Source organism: Ursus americanus, chromosome 22 (assembly GCF_024610735.1).
Source record: "Ursus americanus isolate L20-20 chromosome 22, mUrsAme1.1.p, whole genome shotgun sequence".
NCBI lineage: Eukaryota > Metazoa > Chordata > Mammalia > Carnivora > Ursidae > Ursus > Ursus americanus.
Window position 1 is genome coordinate 51,697,046 of NC_142148.1, and position 23,665 is coordinate 51,720,710.

The following is a 23,665-nucleotide window of genomic DNA, read 5'->3' on the forward strand; positions in this document are numbered from 1 at the left end:
GGCTCAGCACCTAGAGCACTGATGCCTTCCACGTTGTACTCTATCACCTTCAGAGCTGTTGGTGGGCTGGGCCGGGGACTGTGTGGTCTCTCTGTGTCCCCACATTCAGCCAGCCGACGGCTCTCAGCGGAGGTTGCTCATCCATTCACATCCTCGCGCTCCGCGACCTCTTAGAGCGCAGCAGTCCGGATGCTGAAGGGAATGCGGTCATCATGCTAACGGCAGGAGACTACCTCTTGCCCCGCCATTTATCTAGTCCCTTAAAGTAAGATGGCCTAAATTCAGCCAACTTGGCATTTGGCCATACATCACACATCTGTTTTTCCACTGAACGTATGTCCTTGCGTCTTTTCTGGTTGGATAAGCAATACAGTCTCATGTTAAAAGCTAACGACAATACAGGAAGAATAAAATACATAAGAATAGAAAGGAAAGGCCTTCCCCCTAATTCCACGAAAGGGTGGGTAATACTATGCACAGCGGAGATTACAGCCTTCCCGTTTCTTATGTGCGTATATATCAATATGATTTGTCCCCCTACATACAATCATCTCCTTTTACTGGTTCCACTAGCTTTTTTCTCCACTTCAGCATATGGGGTGGCTGATTCCCTGTCACAGCTGTATGGTGCCACACGGGGACGACGCAGTAACAGCCCTACCGAGGGACAGCTGGCGTGCTCTCTTCTTCGTCACACACACAACCTGAGCAAAGGCAGCGGTGAACAGTGTCTGCCATACATACGTGCACGTGTCCGACTGGGTCATCAGAGTAAGTTCCTGAACGCACAGTCCTGGATCCCAGAGCATTGCAACGGCCCCTCCCCTACGGGCGAGACAAGGTCTGTTCTCACAGCCTGGGGACAGTCACTCCTGCTCTTCTCTCGCCCACACTGATTTACTAACCCCTCCCCGGGAACAACCATTTCAGTCCAAAAAACCAGAGCTAATTAAAAAGTGAGACACATACACCCTAACTGATAGCATCACAGATTTATTTCTTATTCTTTTTTTTTAAGATTTTATTTATTCATTTGAAAGAGAGAGAGACAGCCCGTGAGAGAGGGAACACAGGCAGGGGGAGTGGGAGAGGAAGTAAGCAGGCTCCCAGCGGAGGAGCCTGATGTGGGGCTCGATCCCAGAACGCCGGGATCACGCCCTGAGCCGAAGGCACACACTTAATGACTGAGCCACCCAGGCGCCCCCACAGATTTATTTCTGTTAGATTATAGAGCGGCACTGATCTTCACACAGGATGGGCCATAATCTGTGAAATAAAACAGAAAACAGATTTGTTTAGCGCTCTAGAACTTGCTGTCCACCACCGTTAATAGCCACGTGGCTATTGAAATTGAAATTAAAATTCAATGAAGTGTAAAATCCAGTTCCTCAGTGGCACTAGCCATGCCTCAAGCACCTGGTAGCCATGTGTGGCTAGTGGCCGACACACGGATGGCACAGATGAAGAACACTGGCGTCATCACTCAGAAAGTTCTGGTGGACAGTGCTGCTCTAGAAGCCGAAAGCCTGGACGCTCTCCACCAAGAACCGCTACAATGTTGCCTTCACACCAAGAATTACGCCAGTGAGCTACTCGAGGCACGGAGCTCTCGGCCCACTCGGAGGGTTAGTGGTAGATCCTTCCACACCCCACGCCTCGTCTCCACGGCAACCACGGAGTAGAGAGAGATGTACAAGCCAGAACCTCCCATGGGGTGAACGTATTCTCCAAGTCTTTGTCACTACCCTCACAAAACACCACCCATCTAAGAAATGAAATGGAAAGTTAGGACTCCTTACTACCCTACCAGGAAGTGGAATGTTTCTCATACCTCCAGGCTTGTTTTCATCTGTCACCGAGCAGGAATGCCTCAACGACAGAGAAATGGTGATTTTCAAAGTTATAAAAAAAGCCTCAGACGTTAGAAATAGAACTGCTATAACAGCAGAGTGGCCAAGTGAAGTCACATGTTTAGGTAACTGTAACGTCAACATCGGCCTTAAAGGAGGCTCAGCCCAGGAAGTTGGATCCGTCCCGAAAGGCTGCCTTTTTCCTACTCCAAATATTTGCGCTCCACCTCTTGCTGAACCCCTAACAGAATCAGCGTGTAGGATAAAAAGGGTAATAGCTAAAATGCAGAGTAGCAAACTGCCACTTGCCTGGGAAAGCCGTGGCCTGTTTGGGGCAGGAAAGCACCACCGTGCCATTCACCCTGCTCTCGAGACACGTCTCACCCTGGGGCAACCAACATGCATGCCGAAATCACCCAAGAAGCAACTGAAACCAGGTCATTTCCTATCAGAAGAAAAAGGAGGCAATGCCATTGGCAAATTAGAGGCAGGGAGATAACTCAGTCGATGAGGGTCAGAGGAGACAGAGGTCAAAGGGGATGCAGACATCACCGGGATTTGGGGAGTAAGAAAGGAGGAGGGAAATGCAGAAACCATCGAAGTTGGCTCTGTATGAAGTTAAGGGAGACAGGTCGCCTGGGTGGCTCAGTCAGTTAAGCATCTGCCTTCTGCTCAGGTCATGATCCCGGGGTCCTGGGTCCCTGCTCAGCGGGGAGTCTGCTTCTCCTTCTCCCTCTGCCCCAGCCCCTCTCCTGCTCTATCTCTCTCTCCCTCACTCAATAAATCTTAAAAAAAAAAAAAAAAAAAAAGCTAAGGAGACTACCAAGACATTAAGAGACATTTATCCAGTTAATTTGAGCAATATCTACCTTCTCCTGATGACCTCAACCCTTTCCGCTGCACCCCTAAATACTCGGGTGCCTTCCTGTGCCTCTCACTGCTGTTGTCCAGAATGAGATGAGGACTTGCCCAGGTAACTGGGCGGTAGAGCCGGAATCTCGGAGTACTCTGGGCATCACCACTAACCAGAGAAAAATCCACAGATAGAGTCATATGGACATCCTGGACCAAGAGAAAAAGAGGGCCACAAACCAATTCAAAAGAAAGCCTGGGTTACACAACCAAGAAAAAGCAGGGGCACAGTAAAGAAACACAGAGAATGAGTGTCCAAAACTGCTGCTTTCCGGGAAAAGGGTTTGTCACTCTGGCTGCTAGCACACAGAGAAAGAGAAAAGGGCCCCGGGCGGGGGGGGGGGGGGAGTAGGCAGCCTTTTCTGCAAGCGAGAAAAACAGTTAGGTTTCATCGCAAAATGACTAAATGCAGAACATTTGAAAGTGCCCCTTACATCTAAAACCCCAAACCTCACGATGCTGTGCCTGGCACAGCACCCACCACCGAGGAGACAGTAAGTCCGGGATAATGAATGAAATCCTTTCTTCCGCGAGGACGTAACCCCAGGCGCCCCGGCGCACCCCCGCCTCCCCCCATCAGCCGCCTTCACCCTGCCCAGGTGTGCTTCCCGAAGCCGGAGCGGCCGAAGGCGGAGCACCTGGAGGCGCGTCCTCCGAGCCCGCGCTCTTCTCCGGCGAGGGCTCCCCAGTCCGCAGACCCCCGCGACTCCTCCGCGGCCAGGACAGCCAAGGTCCCCGCACCGGGCGGGCTGCGGTGGAGGGGGGGTCTGGCCGGAGCCCCGAGCACCGCCCCCACCCCGCAGACGCCCGGGATGCCGGGGCCAGACCCGCGCTCCGATCGTAGCCGCCGCCCGGCCGCGCCCCGCCTTCGTTTCCCCACCGGCCCCTACCTGCTCGGGGCCGCGGAGGCTGTCCCGGGAGGGCCCCAGCAGCGGGCACAACTCCAACAGCCCTGAGGACAGCGCCAGGTGCTGCGGTGCGGCCTCCGCCATAGCTGCTTGGCTGCTGCGGCCCGCTGGGCGCACCCCACTCGGGCGCCTGGGGCCGCCGACCCCGACCCCAGCCCCGCGCCCCGCGCAGCGCCGCCTGCACAGCACCCAGGCGCCCCACAGCCAGCCGCCGGGTCCCCGCAATGAGCGGTCGGTGGAGCGGAACCTCCCCGGGGGAGGGGCCTCCTGGGGTCGGGGCCTCCATGGGGGCGTGGCCGGCTGCGGCGCGCGGGGTCCGGTGGGGGCGGGGCCTCCATGGGGGCGTGGCCGGCTGCGGCACGCGGGGTCCGGTGGGGGCGGCCGCGGGGCCCCGCGCCAGGTCGTCATTTCCTTACCGGCTCGCGGATCCTGGCGCGTGCGCCGTGTCTGTTCGCGCGCATTCGCCCCATTGGCCCCGCCCCACCGGCAGCCCCCTTCCCGGGGAACGGAGGGAAGTGGGCGGCGTCCCCAAGTGGCAGGCGAGGGCGCCCAGCCCCCGGGGCCCAGGGCGTGAAAGTCACCTGCTCTGGGGAGCCCCGGGCCGGCTCTACAGGGCGAGGAGAGACCTAGGCCTGGTGCGACCCCGGCTCTCGCTGCCTCCTGGAAGCCCTCCTGTGCCCTGGACTGCGGAGTTGGTCGGGCGTGGACGGCAGAAAAGGCTGGTGGGGAAGGGGTAGAAAGATCCATTCCTGGTTAACCCAGTTAACCTTGCTGGCTCTGTCTAGTGAGAGGTTGAGCAACATTCGGCAGGAAACCCCGCGGGGTGGGCACGGCTGGAATGGATGGAGCCTGGGAGCACAGAGATGAGGAGGGTCTGAGAGGAGACAGGGCCCGTCCCTGGCCAGCTCCAGACTGGCCTGATCCCGGGGGACCGTGGGCCTCCCCCAGCCACAGACTGGGCCCAGGAGGCTGGCTTTCGTGGCTGATCCCAGTCCCAGCTCTGCCTGCCCGCCAACCTTGGCACATCCCTATCCCTCTCTGCAGGCCAGCATAAGCATCTATAAAACCGAGCGGGTAGGGCACTTCGGTGGCTCAGTGGGTTAAGTGTGTGCCTTGGGCTCAGGTCATGATCCTGGGGTCCTGGGATTGAGCCCCACATTGAGAGCTCTGCTCATAGGTGAGCCTGCTTCTCCCTCTACTGCTCCCCCTGCTTGTGCTCTCTCACTCTAGCTCTCTCAAATACATAAATAAATAAAATATTAAAAAAAAAAGCGGGAAATGATATGAAAGGAACTTTTCTAGTTCTAATAATCCATGATTCATTTTTTAAAAACCACAAATGTTTAATAATAATGTCAAACATCTGTCATCAGCCTAAGATGAAAAGGAACAAAGCAATGTCAGAATCACAACGGGGATGGGTGGGCCTGGACCTGGGAGTGCAGTATTCCTCCAACCTTCCCAGCCTGGTGAGGCCCTCACTGCCCGCAGCCTGACTCGTGGGTTCCGAGTTTCACTCACTAAGTCACCTATTTATTGGCTGTGGGTCACTGCTGGTTCTCACTTAGGTCTGGCATCCGCGATCTCATTGGTAGTTACCAATGAGACAAGTAGTTACAGTCGCTGACTTCCAAAGCAGGACAGATTTTGCTCATACTTGTCTGGCTCTCTCCGTGGTGTTGTCGTTGTTGGTGGCCTCAGCACAGGGCAGAGTGGAGATACCCATGAACCCCCAGTGCCCAGGAAAGGCTCACTGATGCGGCTTGGAGGCATGAGCCACTCCAGGAAGGCAGCAAAGCCCTGGGCTCTAGGGACCTGGGCTGGAGCCTGGCTCTTGTGCGAGCTGTGGGACAGCCAAGCTCTTCACTGGCCCTAAGCCTCGGCGCCTTCCTGTTTGTTCAAATGCTGCTGGGTGTGGTCAGGACTCGGGGAGGTAAACACTTGGCGGCTGTCAAGAAGACCTAAGTGAGGCTCGGGCGAGAGCAGTGTCCCTTTTCCTTCAAGAGCTGCAAGGGTGGGTTTGAGGAAGGGAGCTTCTGGTGTGAACGGGTCCGGGCCTGGCTCCCGCCGTGCACGGGGCCTGTGAGGTTCTGCTTCTCTGGGCTTCACCCTTAACACCCGAGAAGGCCACAGGTCCTCCACAGGGCTCCTTCTTTACCCTGTGCTTTTCGGTGAGTCCCCAGTGCTCGTGCTGCAGACGCCTGCCCTGTCCTTGAGTGCTGATGGGATTGGACACAGAAGTGCAGATAACCAGCCACCAAAGGCACAGGTGGAAAAGCCACATAACGGCCATCTAGAGGCAGAAGATGCAGGCAAGGGAGAAGTGGGAGCACGCAGAGCCTGGCTAACGGGGCCACCTGCAAGGGCGTAACACCGCCCCACGCTGGAGCCAGGGAAGGGACAGGTCGGACAGGCTGCAGAGCTCGCTGTTACAGGGGCTCTTGCTGCGGGCACCCCCATCCCTAGGAGCAGCCTTGCTGCTCTGTCTCACTCTCAGGATTACTGTGAAGAGCAAAGGAGAAAATAGATATGAAAATTGTTTGTAAACCGTAAAGGACAGAGGCAAAAATAGGGGGATGGGCACACCGTTGTGAGTAATGCTGAACAACACCGAACTGTCGACTTCGAAAAGGTTACTTTTACGCTATGGAGTTTCATCTCAATAAATTTTTTTTAATGGAGTTTATTTTTTTAAAAGGTTTATTATTTAGCGTGTGCAGTGTGGGGGAGGGGCAAAAAGAAGGAGAGAATCTCCAGCAGATTTCCGGTAGGGCTGGATCGCACAACCCCAAGACCCCCACCTGAGCCAAAACCAAGAGTCTGACGCCCGACCGACTGCACCACCCAGGCATCCCTCTAACGGAGTTTAGGAGGACCCGGTCTCAAACTGTGCTATATAGCAGCACGCCTTGTGCGTTTTAGCGGTGGTTTAGGTGTTAAAATTCTTTTAAATATAGGGAATAGAGGGAAGCTTCATGACGTTGGATTTGGCAATGATTTCTTGCATATGACAGAAAAACACAGCCAATGAAAGAGAGAGAAACTGACTTCATCAAAATTAAAACCTTTTTGTGCATCAAAGGATTCTATTAAGAGCATGACAAGGCAATCCACCGAAGGGGACAAATATTTGCCTGTTCCCTTATCTGTAAAACAGGGATGACCCCCACCTCACCGGCTGTTGGAAAAATTGAACCTACCGGTGACTGTGGAAGAGCCTCGTGCAGAGAGCGGGGACATTTGAATATTTACAAGTCCGACCCGGGAGGCATATGGGCCTTTCGAAGTCTGGGCCCCCATGTTGCCAGCCCCACCCCTCCTTGAGCCTGTCCTGCACTACCCAGACTTGGTCAGGGCCCCCCCACCAAATGCATGGTGCTTTCCGCCTCCCTGCAGGGCTGCCCAGAGCACACCTCAGCCGAGGGCTGCACCTGTGTTCTCCTACCTCCTCCCCCAGTGGGAGGGGCTATTTCCCTCCAAGCTACAACCCTGAACTCAGGGTTCCGGCCTCCTCATTCTCATACCCCTGCTGCAAATCCTGATTCCAATATGTGCTGTCTTTGACCTTGGGCAAGTGACTTTCTCTCTCTGGGCCTCGGTTTCTTGTCTGTAAGATGGAATAGTACTACCTACTTTGCAGGGTTGTTCTGAGGGTCCAGCGTCACATACACCACGGTCGATGGTCAGGTGCGATCGGCATGACCTTCTGCTCTCATGGTTTATAGGAATCATCTACAGGGCCAGTCCTCTGACTTAATGGTAAGTGGACGCTGGGTCATGTTGACATGTATAACCGTAAGCGTCCACACACGACAGAGCCGAAATGCCCACTGCAGCGTTCGGGTGCTCGTCACCATGTTCCAGCCGGTGTTTATTGTCCTCAAATCATTGCCCTTTTTACACCTCTGGCCGAGAGCTCCAGAGGTAATGTGTGTTTCTTCCATCAAGAGTTGAGGTGCCCCATTGCCCTTAAACCTGGTTGCAAATTATTTGACTCTTAACCTATGAAACTTTAATCCTTTGTGTGTGTGTGACACGTGTTCATGAGAAAATACATTTAAGCAAAAAGAAAAAGCTCACACCACCCAGGATAAGCAGTTAAGTTTTTGATGTACGTCCATACACACACATGCTCCGCCCACACAGTTTGGGATTTAGTCCTACATTTGTGAGCTGATACTAAACAGACTGCTGTGTAATCTGTTGTGTTTTGCTTTACAGTCTAGAATGAATATACTTTCGCGCAGATGTGTGAAATCTTCCAGTTGAAAAACAGACCTGGAGAACAGGTCAAAATACAAAATCCAGTGTGATGCTGGTAACAAGGAAAGGACCTAACACGAAATTCCACCAGATGATTAAAAGTAAAACAAAGGTCAGGGGTACCCCAGAAACGCTAACAGAAAGAAATCAGGGGCCAGATTTTCACATGAGGCAAAGCAGGAACTCAAGGCCTAGAGCACACACGGTGAGGACAGCTGAGGGAGTGTCTTGGCCTACGAGGCACCAACACAAACTTGTTTCTGACTCTTCTTCTCTCTTCCCTAAGCCTTTCGGGCTCAGCTACTCCTCTTGTCCTTTCTCCAGGGTCCAAATGCCCCAGGGGCGTGTCCTCTTTCCACCCGTGGCCAGGCTGGGTCCGCCCTCCCCGGAGGTTTCCTGTGTGACCTCCTTCTGCTCCCAGGGCATAGCTTCCGGAGGACAGGCTGTCTTGGCCTTTGGCACTTCATCCGATGTACGCCTACCGAGCATTCTTCTATTTCTTTGGAATAAATTAATCCTGCAGGGATCCAGAGCATTTTCCTCCCCCAGGGCCCAGGAGAACAAGCGTTCTGGAAGGATCCGGGGCACTTCTTTCCTTCTCCAGCAACACGGAACTGCACTACAGCTAAAACAGTTAAATTATTTATTCCTCACAAAAGTCCTGAGCTGAGGGCTAGCTGGTTTTCCACGTGAAAATATAAGCCAGGCTTTGACTTTTCTTGGTAAAGTTTACATATCCATAAACAAAGAAAAACATGAGTCTGAATAAAGAGTTTTCTCCAGGGAACGAGAGGACCAGCACATCAGGAGAAAATGTTGGCTATGAAGAAGTCAGACGTGACCGCTCCCAGACCCAAGCTGTCCGAAGGCGCTCGCTGGGAAGCCGCTTCCCCTCCTGAGCCTTCGCGTGCTCGGTTCTATTGGGATGTTTACTGAGCACCTACTATACGTCTGGTTCTGTGATAATAGCTGGGCCCGCAAAGAATAAAATACAAGCCCTCCCCGGCCCTCCCCCCGGAGCTCCCTGGGCAGCAAGTGCATACCCAGGGAAGAGAGGGGGGCAGAGGCGCTAGGAATCAGAGCAGGGCTCCGGCGGGGGGCTCGGGCAAGAGGAGAAAGCCCTGAGACCAGCCAGGAAGGTGAAGAGGCATTTTCCAGGGAGAAAAGGCCTGGAGAGCACGGCAGGCAAGGCAGTGGGGACGGTGTGGCGTGTGCAGAGCCCCACAAGCAAGTCCTTGGGTCCCGCAGCTGAGGAGCTGGTGGGGAGGTCTGTCCTGCCGTTGGCTCTGCCCTGGCCCCGGAACAGCGTCCAGTGCATGGGCTCCAGCGCACATTGGGGAGGGATGAAGACAGCGGGAGAGGGGGCGGGGGCCAGGTTGGGAAGGCTCAGGCGCCATGCTCGGGAGGCTGGCATCTGTCCTGGGGATGGTGGCAAGAGGCTGAGGACTTGGCCCAGGAAAGACATGGGGCCAGTGAGGTATTTGAGGAGACTGACCCAGGCTGCAGGGCAGAGGCCGGAAGTGGGATCTGAGCTCTACAGTAATCAGGCTGGTGAGCGAGGGGTCCGAGTGAGCACTGGGTGCAGAGTGGGGAGGGCCCAGAGTGAGGAACCCTTGGGAGGCAGGATGGCAGGACAGGGACGGGGCTGGGGGGGGGAGGTGTGAGTCCAGGCTTCTCCTCTGTGGCCCCACAGATGACGGGCCCCCGTGCCACCTCCCCAGCGTGGACAACACCGTCCTCTAGAGGCCTGATGTTCTGCCCTCGTGCTGGTCCGTCCGCTCCCAGGGCAGGGACTGTGGCTGAGATGCCCACTCCCTTGGAGCCCAGCACAGTGATCGCACAGGAAGATCTCTCTTGTCGGGACCAGGCGGGTGAGCGGGGCAGAGGAGCCTCAGAGGGACCGATGACCTTGACGGACTTGTGAGCATCTAAATGGGGCATCCTGGGGGCTGGGTGTGTGTGTGCATGTGTGTGCACGCGTGGTGAGCAACTCGTGTACTCCTGTGCCTCGGGCTGGGCCTCTTTCGTCCGCTCCCATGGTGCAGAAGGACAGGGATTGTGAGAGAGCCAGGGCGCAGCTCCAGCAGAGGGGACGTGGAACGGCTGCACAGCCGATGAAGCCCGAGCACCCTCCGGAGAGATGGGGTCGCAGCAAAGCCACGGGGCCGCCACGCCTCAGGGGGGCCGCCTTGCCAAATGCCTCCGACCTGCCCAGACAGCCCACCCTAAGCAGCTAGAGCCCCGCTGTCGAAAGTAGTTTTCTCTTTCAAATATTCGTAAATGAGAGGAAGCCATGTGTTGGTAAATGCTTACCGCCGGTTCACTCGGAGACTGCGTAATCTCTGAGCTCAGCATCTCACAGGGTTTGCACGGGTCCAAAGGGCGGCCCTTCACCCTGGCCTCAGGTCCAACAAGCCCTCCGCCAGGCACCCCCACGAGCGGTGGAGGGCCATGTGTCGGGCCGGGCCCTGTGGTCCTGCAGGGATCGAGGCCATGCCTGGGTCCAGCCAGGCCTCACGAGCACAGGGTCAATGCTCTATGTCGTCAGTGGTGAAATGAAGTGAGAGTACTTCCCTCCCCTAAGAGCAACATTCGGTCTGCACAACAAACATTTATTGAGTGTCTACTGTGTGCGGGCCGCCGTTGTGCCTGGCTGTTCTGGGGCGTAGTGGGGTTGAAATCGGACCTGTCCCGACATGGACCCAGCCCGGCTCCAGCAGGCTAGGGGCCCCCAGGCAGGCTCTCTGTGCTCTGGGCACGTTACTTCCCGGGTCCCGGCTCTGCGTCGGGCACAGGGTAATAGGGGTTCAAGGAGTATTTGATGAAAAGAAGATCAAAGTCCCCCTGTCCACTGGTTAGGGTCCAGCTGGGCTGCAGGGTGCCTGCCATTCAGCAGGGATTTTCCCCGGCCTAATACTGAGTAAAAGGATAAAGTCACAGGAGAACCCCCGCTATGGCATCATTTAACAAAGTCCAAGCGTGGACAGGACACACCTTGGTAAGAGTATGAGGCAGAGCGGGGTGCTGACGCTGAGTGCGGGCCGGGCGCAGTGGCCGTCTGAGGGTTCAGCGGGTGGGCCAGCGGTGCCCGTGTTACAATTAGACATATTCTTTTTTTTTTTTTTAATGATTTTTTATTTTATTATGTTAGTCACCATACAGTACATCCCCGGTTTCCGATGTAAGGCTCGATGATTCATTAGTTGCGTATAACACCCAGTGCACCATGCAATACGTGCCCTCCTTACTACCCATCACCGGTCTATCCCATTCCCCCACCCCCTCCCCTCTGAGGCCCTCAGTTTGTTTCTCATAGTCCATAGTCTCTCATGTTTCATTCCCCCTTCTGATTACCCCCCTTTCTTTATCCCTTTCTTCCCCTACTGATCATCCTAGTTCTTATGTTCCATAGATGAGAGAAATCATATGATAGTTGTCTTTCGCTGCTTGACTTATTTCACTTAGCATTATCTCCTCCAGTGCCATCCATGTTGCAGCAAATGTTGAGAATTCGTTCTTTCTGATAGCTGAGTAATATTCCATTGTATTTATGGACCACAACTTCTTAATCCAGTCCTCTGTTGAAGGGCATCTCGGCTCCTTCCATGATTTAGCTATTGTGGACAATGCTGCTATGAACATTGGGGTGCATATGGCCCTTCTCTTCACTACGTCTGTATCTTTGGGGTAAACACCCAGTAGTGCAATGGCTGGATCATAGGGTAGCTCAATTTTTAACTTTTTAAGGGACCTCCACACTGTTTTCCAGAGTGGCTGTACCAACTTGCATTCCCACCAATAATGTAGGAGGGATCCCCTTTCTCCACATCCTCTCCAACAATTGTTGTCTCTTGCCTTGTCAATTTTTGCCATTCTAACTGGCGTAAGGTGGTATCTCAGTGTGGTTTTGATTTGAATTTCTTTGATGGCTAATGATTTTGAACATTTTTTCATGTGTCTGTTAGCCATTTGTATGTTTTCATTGGAAAAGTGACAATTAGACATATTCTTTGTAAATAAAAAATACTTTGTATATATGAAGAAAGAGAAAGCCAACGGTCTCGTCTATTTCTGGAGCACCATTGTGTTTGAAACGATGCAGTTGCATGGAGGGTACTTCCCCACTTCAGACACCGTGCACCTGTCCCAGACGCCCCGAGACAGCGGGCAGGCTGAGAGAATGGGGACAAAAGGTGACTTCCACAGGAAACAGGGAAGCCAGCCCTGCCCAACGGGTCGTTGGCTGCCACTGTGGTCGGCTGCTGCCGGGTGCTCAGGCGGGAGGAGAGGACAGATGCGAGAACTATCTTAACCCATCCAGACCAGGAATTAAGACAAGTAAAAATAGACAGCTAACAGTAAATGGGGAGAAAAGAGGAAGTCAGGCGCTAACCTGCACTTGAGAGAGGCCCAAGGTGACTCAAGGTAATTTTCCTCTGCACCTGCTGTTCCTGTTGCCCTAGAACGCTCTTTCCCCTTCCCTCCCTGATAACTCTGACCTACCTTTCATTCGTTCAGATACCACCTCCTCCAGGAAGCCCCCTGAACCTGCCTCCCTGATTCCCAAGTTAGGGTGACCCTCTGCACCCCAACACACCCCTCAGTCCCTCGTCACGTCCCTCTGACCATGAGGCTCATGTCCTCTGTGCCTGTCCCTGGGCTTCCGACCTACTGGCCAGCCTCCCCCTCACTGGCTCCTGGCTCCGGAGCCTCGGTTCAGCCCCTCTCACACGGCACTTTTCAGAAGACAGGGTGCTGCCCTACATCCCGCCCGGTGCAAAGAGCATGGGCATTAGAGGCAGAATGACCCCTACAAGCCCACCCTCAACCCTTCACCAGCTGCAAGGGGGGAGAGCCAGGCAGACCCCACGAGGCTGGCATGAGTGATAGGTGGACCCTCAGGAAAAGTCAGACGCTCCTGCTCCACCCTGCCCTGGACTCACCCCTCCTTGGGACCGTCTGCAGTGCTACCCAGCCTGTCCGGGTTCGACGGAGGTGAGGGGCAGGCTGTGGTAATGACGGCAAAGTCTGCGGACTGCTCGCCCAATCGCTGCTCAGTGCCTGATGCATACACAGGCCTTCTCTTATCGATTGTCCCTGCAACGCGACGACAATGTGCCACCCCATCTGGTAGATCAGGACCGAGGCTCATCTTGTCAGCTGTTGACCCAGGAGCGAACAGTGGGCAGTGTGAGGATACGCACCTGGGTCAGTCTGCCCCCAAAGCCCAGGCCCCTGCCCGAGGCCGACCTGCTTCTCTGTGCGTGGTTGGAGCCTTCCCCGGCTGGACAGGCTCACCCCGTGGGCCATTCGGCTCCTCTTCAGGGGGTTCTAGCATTCGCTTGGCAGTTAACAATAGCTCCCTCACTGGAATACTGTATTAGTAGGGATTTTCAGACCATTTGGCCAAAGTCGATCAAATCTATAGCTCCAGGACCGTGAGAGTTCAAGGCCATCACCTCACAGTGCTCCGTAAATCCACTGGGACCTGTCTCCGCACACACAGTGCATGTTGGCATAGACACTGGGGTGGCCTGGTGGCTTCCCTGTCTCCCCACGACCCAGGGCAGTGTTTTCAGCTGGGTCCTGAACGAAGCTCAGAGAGGACAGAACAGGGCCTCAGGAACCCAGAGCAGGGCCTCCAAGGCCAGACTGGAAATACCACCTTCCCAAAAGAGAGGGGATTCATTCTCTCAGGGCTCTTGAGGGAGCCTGTGGAGGCCAGTCCATGCAGGTCACACTCTCTCTCACCAGCCCAGGAGGGTGGTCCTTCTCCTACCCACAGAGAAGGCTCGGAAGTGCTGGGCTTGCCTGGGCCCCGGCCAGGAGCTGGGTCCCTTGGGCCAGCTCAGGTCAGAGTGGCAGTGGGGCTCTCTTGTCCCATCTCTGTCCCTCTTCACCTCCAAAGCCAAAGCCAGGCTGACCCCAGGGTCAGGGAGGGGCAGAGGCCTGGAGGCCCCCCTGCTGCCTAGCCCCAACCCTCCTTTCCAGGTGTGCACTTACACCTGTGTGTTTGCCTCTGCACGTGCACACCTGGGAGGAGGGAGACCGAGAGCTAGCTGGTGGACAGCTATCCCTGGGACCCGGGTCACCCCCTCCTCCGTTCACCCCGACCCAGAGACGTCCTTAGTCCTTATCAAGCACTGGAGCCCTTCCAAGGCCTACGCTCAGCTCAGCTCGGGGCTTTACAGAAGGAAGGTGCCCTTTCCACTTCCCCCCACGCATCTAGGAACATTCCTGCTAAGAGGGTGGAGGCCGCAGGCACTGAGCAGGGGCTCCATGGGAGAGACACCCCACCCTGCATGGGAGGACTGGGGACGCTGACATCAAATGGTCTGGAAGGGCCTGGCCGGGAGAGTCAGCCAAGGTGCATTTTGTTAAAAGCAACACAGGCTTTGGGTCCCAGGCATTTTCATTACCTGAAACACAGCCCTTGACCTGCGAGTGGGTTTAAGAGCTCGTTCCCGCTCCTACTGGGGATCAGACCCTGGAGAAGGAGACAGCTCCTCCCCCGCCAGACAGGGGGCTGCAGGCAGGATGGTGTCCACCTGCTCCCCTTTCAATCAGGGACTGGAAACCCAGGAGAGGGGGCACAGGAACCTAGGGGCATCTTGCACCTCGTCCCCCCACCCAGAACTTGCCCGCAGCCTTCACCTGCAGCATCCCACACTGACCCCCACCCCTCCTCTACTCCTCTCTAGCCGCATCCCCTCCTGGACTGGCCATTCTTGGTTCTGACCTGGGCCTCAATGCCCAGCCTCAGGTCAGCACCATGACCTGGGTTCCCTGGACAACGGAACCAGGTCTGCCCTCCGAGGCAGCCCCTGCATGTGGGGGCGTGGCACACCCTCAGGGCCGCTCTGTGTCCCTCACCCTAGCAACCAGATTGGGGACTGAGGAGGTCAGGGGCCAGGCCAGCCTCCTGCAATGACCTCTGGGCCCCAGGACTTGTCCTTGAGCATTCTCAGTACCACCTGGTGTCTCTCCTTCCTCCAAACCTGCCCCCACAGAGCCCCCCCCCCGACGCCTGTCCAGCTGGCAGCCAGTCTTGGGCCTGTGGGAGCCACTCTGGATGCCACTCACCCGCCCCACCCCTGGACAAGCCCCAGCCTCTCACCCCACAGCTCTGTGCGTCAGCCCTGTGCCCCTGAGAAGCAGACCTCACATGGGACTGTATCAGGGGACAACTGTGAGATAATACAGGGAAGAAGCAGGAGCGCCCATCAGACCCTCGGCCGGAGGGAAAAGGGTCCCTCGGAATCCACATCCCCTGAGCCTCGGAACGTGACCTTACTCGGAAATAGCATCTTTGCAGATGTGAAGCCACGGTCGGACGAGGTCATCCTGGATTAGGGCAGGCCCTAAACCCGACCTGAGGACAGCTGCCCTTCTGTTTTTCGTGCACAGTGTTGGCCCGTATTTAATGAGTCTCTGAAAGGGGATCTAGAGACAGATTCCCCAATGCACCTACAATGGTGTTCACTGAGCGTCCACTGTGTGTGTCAGGGATGCAGAGACAAGTCAGCAGGTGCCCGCACCCCCAGACCTCCCCACAGTGCCAGGGCCCTGCTCCAGGCCACGCTCCAAGGCGGTGGGGAGGCAGGCCTCAGGCCCGGGTCTAGGGCCCCTGCTCTGCATGCTTGCCCCCAGGGGTGCTAGGAGGCTTGCTAAGCCTGGTGTCAGTCCTTCCTTCTCAGAGACAGCCATTCAGCCCGTGCCAGGCACAGAGAAGCACAGAGCTTGGAAGCAGCAGGGCGTGGCCCCCCCTGCACTGCTCCCCAGCTGAGTGACCGAGTGACCGTCTCGTGCCACTGCAGGGATCTAAGTCAAACGGGGCGACCCTCCCCAACGCCATGGCACCCTGCCCCAAACAGAAAGAGGACTCTGGATTCGTGGGTACTGTGGGGGTTTTCCTACAACCATTTGGAACCGGTTCTAATGAAATGCTTTTTAAAGAATCATAAATGGAAGTGCCGAGTCGACCCGTAATTCTGCTCTTTCCCTTACTGTGAAACCTTTCTTTAGTCAAAAGTGCATCGATGTAAAATAACCTCTCCTCCAACAGACCAAGTGCTGCCCTGATCTCTGCATCCGTCTTCCCAACCCCCAGACGGGTCAGGAGGCCGCCTCACCACTTCCCCGTGCTGGCGGCAGCCGGCTCCGGGGTCCAGTCTTCCCGAAAGCAGTTTGTTCTCACCCTGAGTTTTGCCAGCGTAGCACGAAGGCTAAGCACCTGCCCTCACTGCATCGGCGCCCTGGCTTAACTTCCTGGTTTATCTGTGTTTGACGTGTTGGACGAATGCTCAGCTGATGATTCTGTGGGAAAAAATCCACCCAGAGAAACACATGAAAGACACGTGCGGCGACGCTCTCAGATCCTTTACGCTTGCAAACCTTAGCAGAGCTCTTCCTAAAATCTCGGCATTTGCAGAGAGACCCGCAGGGTGACGATAGTGCCATCTGTCAAATCGTAGCGTTATCTACGGACTTTATTATCGGATCTTCACCACATTTCTTGAGATAAGAACGAGTATCCCATTTCACACCACAGAACGTTGGGGGCTAGAGCTGCCCAGCGTCTTGCAGCTGGTGATTATTGGAGCCGAGGGTTCCTGGATGCCTGCTCTCTTCGAGGGTCTCTGGTCAAGCGTCTCCCACTGACCCCCACCCCACAGCACGCTCTGGGCCAGGACTCCCGTTGGACCTACTTCAGAAAAGTCAGGCATGGAGGCGTCCCGAGGCAGCTCTGGAGATGGGAGCCAGGGCCACGTGTCTGTCCATCCCCAGAGGCCCGGTGAGCCCTCGGGGCACAGCGGAGTGGAGCATCGATCCTTTGCCACCAAATCTGATCCCCATCACGCACCAGCACCTTAACTCAGGACATCTTTGTTATCCTGGACTTCCGGCACGTCCCCCACCTGCGTCCTAGCCAGGGCTACTGGTGGCCACAGGGCTGCCCTCCTTGTCCAGCCTGGCACTCAGGTCCCCAGCCTGGCCTGGTGGAGCCCCCTTTGCCCCCAGCTGGGGCCTTGGCTTGACCTTGACTGCCCTCCTCAGCGGACGCTATGGCCATAGGGAGCCCGCCAGGCCCCCTAATAGCAGTTGCCCTGCTGGACAGCTGCTTGCTGGCAGAGGGGTCCAGTCCTCACTGCTGCCTGCCATGGGACGTGGCCCTTGGTGCAGGCCGAGCTGAGCAGAAGGCTGGGGGGTGGCACCCAGAGTCTGGCAAGGCTGTCCAGCTGCTCTGCCCACGATCGGATTGTCCTATACCTCCCCGCCTAGGGTGCTCCATGGCTCCCTGGTGCCCTCAAGATGACCTGCAGCCCTCGGCGTGGCCCATGCAAGGCTGGCCTGTGCGGTCTCAACTCCTGCTCCCCACACACCCAACTGCCTCCCAACTAGAAGAGGCTCGGCAGCGTCTAATTCTCCAGGCCCTTCCAGACCCGTCCATGCCATTTTGCCTTCCCCACGTCCCCAGGCAGCAAGCCTCCTCCTTGGAAGTACCCTGGCTTACCCAGCAGGTGCACCCCGGCCCGTGTCCTATCTCACTTTGTAATTAGAAGGAGTGACTCTGAGAACAGGGTGCTAAGTCGGGGTCTAGGGATGGCAGGCACTCAGACACGGACGGAGCCAGATCACGGAGGCACCAAGGGGAGACAACTGCTGGCCCAGCAAACGGACGCAGAAGCAGTTCACCCAAAACAAGATGCTAAGTGAGGTCGCCAGCGTGTTGCCAGGCAGGGAGGGGCCCCCTGGAGTGGGCGGGGTGGGGGGGGCATATGAGCAGAAGCTGGGCTGCCTGCCGCCTGGCTTACCCAGGACTGTTCCTGCACTGAGAGCCCCACTCCCCAGGATCCCCTCCATCCAAAAGGTCCTCGTGGAGGCCCCTTCGTGGCTCAGAGGCAGGACCATCAGGCGAACAGGCTGGGGACCTTACCATGGGCCCTTGTTATTGACCAGGTCACTGAAAACTCCCAGTGAGCTCAGAGCTGGGTGCTCCCCACACAATTCTACACACCCTCCCAGACCCTGTACACGTGGGCCCCATCGGACAGTGAGAGCCCCACTGGGTGGGCTTCGGTGTGAGTCACGTGAGACAGCAGGTTTGGGCCTGGGTGGTGGTCTTACATGAACGAGTGAGTATGTGGCCTCCCCTTCTCTTTAAAGCTGCTTTGCAAATCAAGGACTGAGCCCAGGTCGCTCCTGCCTCGCCCCCGCCCCTCCCCTGACAGAAGCAGCCCTTAATCGGACCCTGTCCTTGCCCTGCCTCCCCTCTCGGGACAGCAGCCAGAGCCGCTCTGGGAAGCCTAAGGCAGCGCTCTGGCCCAGAACTCCCAGTGTTCCCAACATTGGTGTCATCGAAACCGCATCCAGCTGGTTAATTCTACACGTATCTATTTTTCACCATGAAGAAGAAAGGCCCTACCGGAAGTGTGGCGGGTGGCCTGGGATAAATTGTGGCAAAGCCAGGGTGGCTGATGCAGGGGAGCGAGGGGCGAGCAGCCAGGGGCGAGCAGCCAGGGCGGAGGTCACGGAGGACATGGGATGAGAGCCGTTCTGGGCTCAGAATCTCCAAAGCGTCATAGCCTGGAGCCAGCTGACCACAGGGAGCTGGCCTTGGCCACACGATGCCACGGAGCACCTTCCCAGCCCGGGCACCCAGAAAGGACATGGGGTACTCTTCTCTCTTCATGGCCCACTCCGTGGCCTGGGAGTAGGGCTCTAGCTCGCTGCTCCTGGGGGCTCCCTCTCAGGGCATCTGGGCTGCCGAAGGTGGTGACATGAAGCCCCTCCTCTCCCCCATGTCCCCTCTGCACTGCCTTCTGGCCTCCTCCATGTTCGCTTTGGCTTAGGGTCCAGTGTGAGCAGGGGCTTGCTTGCTTGCTTTCTTTCTTTCTTTCTCTCTCTCTCTCTCTCTCTTTCTTTCTTTCTTTCATTTTTTTTTAAAGATTTTATTTATTATTTGAGAGAGAGAATGAGAGAGAGAGAGCATGAATGGGGGCAGGGTCAGAGGGAGAAGCAGACTCCCTGCTGAGCAAGCCTGATGTAGGACTTGATCCCGGGACTCCAGGATCATGACCTGAGCTGAAGGCAGTCACTGAACCAACTGAGCCACCCAGGGGCCCCAGGGCCTTCCTTCTTTGCTTTTGGTGCCATCCTTGTGAAAAGAGGGTCATTTTAAAAAAATCTATTTTAGTTCTTTTTTTTCTGACATTCAGTTCCTTATATTTGGTTAACGATTACAGTTAATAGAGCTCCTTAACCATGAGGTTGAGGAGGGTGTGTAGGAGACTGTTGGTCTCCCAATATCCATTATCCCCTTCTCCCTTTCTAACAGAACTTTTATATTGCTGGAGATGGCAATGTGCCCAACTGAAAAATGACATTTCCCATCCTTTCTTCAAAATAGGAGTGAGGAGCCATTATGTGAGGCTTCTAGGAACGTTTAAATGCATGACCCTCTTCCTCATTCCTCCTTCCTGTTCCCCAGAGGTAGGATGTGATGGCTGGATCTCTAGCAGCCATTTTGTACCACAAGATGATAGGATGGCAGTGCAGAAAGATCGGAGGCACCTGGGTCTCTGGTGACTGTAGTTCCAGATTTTTCTAACATGAGAAAAAACAAACTTCTATCTTGCATAAACTGCCACTATTAGAGGTTTTCTGTCACTTGTTGCCTAGTCTTAATGGCTACAGAAGGTATAATCCTGATCTCCGTTGTACAGAAAGCAGCATCATGCACCCACTCTGGGCTGGTCCCCAAGCTGAGATCTGCACACACTCTGCCTCAGTAGTCCTCACTGTGGCTCTGTGAGGCAGCTGCCAGGGCCCCTGATATCGGGGAGGAGACTGAGACCAGAGAGAACAGAGGACTTGCCACGGCAGAACTGAAGTCCCCCTAATCGGGGTGTCCCTCCTGCTCCAGCCGAGACACCCCAGGGAGTAAACACGTGATGCCGGAGATGTGGGCTTCTGGACACACAGCGAGAAAGCGACTTGGGTAAGTCGAGTATCCTGAGCCCCAAACCACAGGATTGAGGCCTTGTCTGTTCATGGCGGCAACAAGTCATCTGTGCAGTGGTGGCTTGAACCCTTGGGGACTGAGTCTCCCCACCCTTGAAGGGGGCGGGATGGGTGGGGCTGCTGTCAGCCATGGAAACCCCTCCCGGCTCTGGGATTCTGGTGCTGTGCGCTCGAAGACTTCTGCCTGCTTTGTCTGTTTCTAACCCTCCCTGTCCCACAAAGGGGGCAGCCCCAGAGAAGCTCACTGAGCCCCTGCCCAGGCTGGGAGGGAAACTTTTCTGTGGTTCGAGAACCTTCTGAATCAGGCAGGAGCCCTGTGGAAGCGAAAGAGGAAGTGTCCTTGTGTCTACCTCCCTCTGGTGACATCATGCTTCCTTGCTTTGTGCAGAACCTACAGGTCTGCGGCCCGCCCGTCCCCTGGGAGCACCTCACGCAGTTGCTGTTCCGGAAGGGCACATACACAGCCCTGGGCCGGCTCTCCTGGAAACAGGAAATGCTGGTGTGGGGCTGGAGATCCGTTCAGAGGGTTTTCTGGTCTCCTTAGGGGAGGACGGCTCCTTGAGGTCAGTCAGGTCCTGTTCACCAGCACATCCCACGGGGGTGGCCCTCAGTGCAGGGGAGGAGGCCAGCTGGAGGGTCCTGCAGGTGAGTCTGGCAGGCCTCGGAGGGCCCAGGAACCACAGACGGGACAGGTTCCAGCCCCAGCTTTGCATGTAGGAGCCAGGTGACCCCGGGCAAGTTGCTTGCATCTAGTAACAGCGCTTCTCCCCAGGAAGGTGGAAACCGGATGACCCCAAGGGCCCCGTGTGGATCCCGGCACCGCCGGCCAGCTACGCAGCCCTGGGCAGGTCAAGACCTTGATCTCTTCATCTGTCAAATGCAGCTCGAAGCAGTTCAGGCCAGAAAGAAAACTGGGCAGCACGGACTTGAAAGGCCCCCCACAACGGAGCAGGCTCTCGCTGAGCCCACCATGATCACATACGCCTCCACTCTGTGCACGCAGCAGGCACCAGTGAATGAGCGTGCCGGACAACTGTGTGCGATTACACAGTGGTGGAGAAGCAGGCGCCGGGTCAGACACGCACACACTCACCGACCACCCCCCTCTGTGTCCGCTGAGTGCCTACTATGTGCCAGGCCGTGGCAGGGGCTGAAGGTGCCACCACCCACGAGAAGGGCATAGTGTCCTCTCTTGGATCTTACACTCCAGCAGGCGGGGGACATAAAACAAATACAACAATGAAAGCCTTTCAGTCTGTATCAGAAGCCAGGATGCGGGAGAAGAGACCGAGGGAGCTGGAATCTAATGATGAGAGAGGCAGACTGGGGCAGAGCCCCCAACGGGCCCACATGTCATGTCCGGTGTGGCTGGAGAGTGTGCTGAGCGGGAAGAATGGGACAGGAGAGGAGGCAGTGACGAGGCAGGGCCAGATGAGCCAAGGTCTTCCTAGTCAGGGTGGGGAGGCTGAGTTTATTCTAAGTGCACTTGGCAGAAATAGGTGGTTTTCAACCAGGGGAGGGACGTCGGTCTGACATGGCCTCTGCCACTTACTAGCTCTGCACCAGGCTCTCCTTACCCTGTCTGTGCCTCTGTTTCCCCTTCTGTAGAATGGCACCCACACTGCCAACAACTTCAGATGGTTTTGGCTATTCGTGCCTTTACACGGTACCTAGCACGGAGGACGTGCTCAGTAACTGTCAGTGTGGTGGTTTTTAAAACAATGACTGCAAAATCTTGGGCACTCATCCCGCTGAGAGCAGGGCTGTGTGTCCTGTCCCCTCGAGTCTCCGGTTTGGTGAGCGCTCTAGCACTGTGCAGCCGAGGTCACGCAGCACGGCCTCCCGAGGCTGGGTCACGAAAGCCCTTGGACCGTCTGTCTGGTTTCCTCGGACAACTCGTCTCCAGATGTTTCCCCTTGGGATGCTCAGACGTGGCCGCCACGTGGTGAGGAAGCAAGGCCCCACGGTGAGGCCGCACGGCGGGCTCCCGCGGCCTGTCCCAGCTGAGCCCCGTCACCCTGGCATGGGAGTGAAGAAGCCTGCAGGTGGCTGCAGCCTCCAGCCGCTGAATGAGCTCCGTCACAGCTGGGGCCCTGGGTGTCATGGAGCAGAGACAAGCTGTTCCCCTGAGCCCCGTCCAAACTCATGCCCCCAGAATCCGTGAGCCCAGCAGCACAGTGACGAGTTCTGAGGGCTGGGACACAGCCACAGAGGATGGGGAGAGTCCGCCCCTGATGTGACATCAGCCACGCCCGCCTGGCCCACGTTGTCCTCACTCCTCAGGACATCTGCCTGTCTTGTCTTCTCTAGCCCTCACTGTGGTCTCTAACCATAGATAATCTAAACTTGTGGTTTGAGAACTTGTTTTTTAAAGATTTAATTAATTAATTAATTTGTTTGAGAGAGAGAGAGAGCTCGCAAGAGAGCACGGATCGGGGGCGGGGCGGAGGGAGAGGGACAAGCAGACTCTCCGCTGAGCAGGGAGCCCGACTCGGGCCTCGATCCCACGACCCTGAGATCACGACCTGAGCCGAAACCACGAGTTAGACGCTTAACCGACTGAGCCACCCAGGCGCCCCAAGAACTTGTTTTTAAAATGGCAGGATTCTTGGCTTCAAATGAAATCTCAGGCAAATCCAAGTGGAACTGGGGTGGTGAGGCCTGAGTGACCCTCCCCCGCCGCCGCCCCCCACCCCCTGGCACGGCGGCCCCTGGGCGGTCTGGGCACTCGGGGCCCCGGGAGCGCAGTCCTCCCTGGTGTGGACAGGAGGGTCTCTCTGTCTGTCCGGAACTAGAACGTGATCAGCAACAGGGGGCGTTACCGCAGCGGCAGCCGCCTTGCTGGGCGACGGCTCGCTGCACACGTCACACCCAGCCTCTGGTTTGCAGTCTGTCCTCGACGCCCCAGGACACAGAGTGGCCATGTCACCCGCCCCTCCAGTCCTCTGCCCCTGCAAGGAATTGGCCTCAGGGGGCTTTACGGAATTCCATGAAGGGGTATAGAGAGAAGTCAGCCCAGGGCGAAGCGTGCGGGAGCTGCTCAGAAATGACCGACCAGGGGACGTTCGTACGACATCATAGGTGCTTCACAATGATTCAGGGGTCTCAGCTTCCTCGGGAATCAGAACACCTGAGTGCTGCTCTGGCGGCTCCATCCCCCTGGTGTGCCTCAGTTTCCCCACCAGTGAAATGAGGGGCCTGAGCTCAGTGCCCGAAGAGCCCATATGGCACCAGGCTATGGCTCCGGGCCGCACAGACTGGACTTGCTGGGGTCAGGGACGCTGTCCCTGCGGGCCCCTGCTCGGCCACAGCCTGGCACTTCTCTCTCCGGCTCCGGGTTCTTCTTAGGCTGGCGAGGGTGGAAGCACGTGTTCTAGCACCAGGGGGTGTCTGTGACCATCCTGCCTCCTGACTCTGGCCACAGCTGGAGTCATGGGGCCCCCAGCCATGACTCCCGGCAGGCCTGCAGGAGTTCGGGTGGGAAACAGACTCCCATGGGGCCTGGACCAGCAGCCACTCTGGTCTCTCACAGGCCCAAAATCCAAAGAAAGGAGAGGAGGACCTACAAGCAGACACACCCAAAAGTTCTGGGTTTCTTGTTCATTTCTTCTTTGCTTATGCTTCTCTAAACCAGTGATTCTCAACTGGGGAATTCTGTCCCCAGGGGGCATTTGGTAATACCTGGAAACATTTAATGTCCCAACTGGG

At 56.3% G+C, this 23,665-nt stretch overlaps 2 long non-coding RNA genes across 2 annotated transcripts in view; one reads left to right on the forward strand and one right to left on the reverse strand.

The window, feature by feature from the left end:
* LOC148108148 (uncharacterized) overlaps positions 1-23,665 on the forward strand; it is a 183,592-nt gene that overhangs the window by 24,549 nt on the left and 135,378 nt on the right. The gene's annotated exons all lie outside the window — the stretch shown is intronic.
* Positions 978-4,387, reverse strand: LOC148108151 (uncharacterized). Its single transcript, XR_015721142.1, has 2 exons — positions 3,653-4,387; positions 978-1,266 (listed from the first exon to the last, which is right to left on the reverse strand). It is a non-coding gene; the product is annotated as an uncharacterized LOC148108151 (long non-coding RNA).